This window comes from Tiliqua scincoides, chromosome 2 (assembly GCF_035046505.1).
Source record: "Tiliqua scincoides isolate rTilSci1 chromosome 2, rTilSci1.hap2, whole genome shotgun sequence".
NCBI lineage: Eukaryota > Metazoa > Chordata > Lepidosauria > Squamata > Scincidae > Tiliqua > Tiliqua scincoides.
Window position 1 is genome coordinate 16,460,457 of NC_089822.1, and position 1,955 is coordinate 16,462,411.

Sequence of the window (1,955 nt, forward strand, 5' to 3'; positions counted from 1 at the left end):
CAGAATTAAAATAGCTCTTTTCCTTCAAAAATTATGGCCAAAAAACCAGAAAGAAAAAAATGAATGGATCCCTATAGAAAGTGAGGCGTATCGCGCGTTTACTTGCGAGTAGGCAAACTTGCCTTAGTCCGTCGGAAAGGGCAGGCTGAGAAGACTCCAACAATGTCAGAGTGGTCCTGATCCAATGAATGCAGCCCCCAGAAACACTCGAGAAGGAGGTCCCTGCCTCCCAGCTGCCCTATTGAACTCTATGGAAAGCAAAGCAGCCTCATGGTCGAGTTTACTCTCCAGTAGGCAGACGAGCCTTGGCTGGTGGTCAGGCCAGGCAAAGGGGAATGTGAGGACAACAGAATGGTCCAGATCTGATGGAGCTGCTCCAGAAGGCAGCCCCCCCCCCCCCAAAAAAAAGTACCAAAAAGAGGATTCAACTGGTAAGGGGAAGTTTTCTATTTTTCACTTGATTCTTTTTGGGAGGGGGGGGGGTTGTTATTGCAGGCAGACAACAGAGTAAGCCCCCTTGACCACTATGGGACTTACTTCAAAGTAGACATGCATAGGATTGGGCTCACAGGCTGCAATCCGACCCATACTTTCCTGAGAGTAAGCCCCATTGACCACAATAGGACTTACTTCAGAGTAGATTCACTTGGTGGAACAGGACTGGCTCCCCCTTATTTAATTATTTCTTTTATTTTAATTTAATTATTTATAATTATTTATTTTAATTTGCTTGATGATGTCACTTCTGGCCATGACATCACTTCCAATGGGTCCTGAACAGATTGTCATTCTAAAAAGTGGGTCCCAGTGCTAAAAGTTTGAGAACTGCTGCAATAAGGTGTTAGTAAGTTGTCACGGGTGTGTGCGTGTGAGAGAGACTCTACAAGTTTTCAAAATCACTAAAATCAGAGTTTGGAGGAATAATTCCATTATGTTACATAAAATCAGAGTTTGGAGGAATAATTCCATTATGTTACATACATATCAGTTAATGTGTAATTTCATGCAGAATGCAATGAAACAAACCACACTGAAATATCTGTGTTCTAACAAAAGGTATAGCCAAAAAACCAGTGGGGGCGGGGTGATGGTACATCACCACACCCACCACCTGGGGCGTTGCCCCGCCCACTGCATGGGGTGATGCGCAGGCCTCCCTCACCGGGTGATGCGAATCCTAGTGACGCTACTGACAGGGTTACTTGTTTCTGTGGCAGTATTTGAGCTGGTCCAGATCTGAGTAGATCCAAGCTGATCCATTGGGCAGGCTGGGGTTCAACTAATGTTCCATTACCTCAAGGAGACCTCCAACTGCCTCCCTGGTTGGCAACCTTCAGTCTCGAAAGACTATGGTATAAGCCTACAGCACCCGGTATTCCCAGGCGGTCTCCCATTCAAGTACTAACCAGGCCTGACCCTGCTTAGCTTCCGAGATCAGACGAGATCGGACATATGCAGGGTAACAGTTGCCCCTGCAGGATATAGCAATGGCCTTTTCAGAGCTACTGTACCTTGGCACAGGCAGCCCCATTAGAATTCGGTTGAGAGTCTCAATTTCACTTGATTGTACCTGGCTGCTGATTTGTTGTTTATTGGGGGTGTAAGATTTTATTTTGTAGTTTAATTATTTGAATTGCTTGTTTTATTATTTTGTTCTTCATGCTTATATTCTTTTCTAGGTGCCCAGGCCTAATCCTAACTAACAACCCAAATACTGAGCTGCCCAAAGCGCAGGGTTACAACGGTGCCAAAAACAGCTGCCATAGTATCGTGTGTGCCCTGGGCATCTGCCACTGCCTCCTTCTCCTAAGGAAGCTTTTGTCCCTTTCCCCCAAATAAGGGAAGTAGCCCCACAATGGGGCCATTTGATTCTGCAGTGACTCAAGAGCTGCCGCAGAATCGAAGAGTCCTGACAAGAGCCGCACAGCCTGACATGGGGCTCAGAATCCAGTGGA

The 1,955-nt window shown here is 46.2% G+C and overlaps 1 pseudogene; it reads right to left on the reverse strand.

Annotated features, from left to right (window-relative positions):
- Positions 1-1,357: 1,357 nt before the first annotated feature.
- Positions 1,358-1,480, reverse strand: LOC136642420 (5S ribosomal RNA; annotated as a pseudogene).
- Positions 1,481-1,955: the final 475 nt, after the last annotated feature.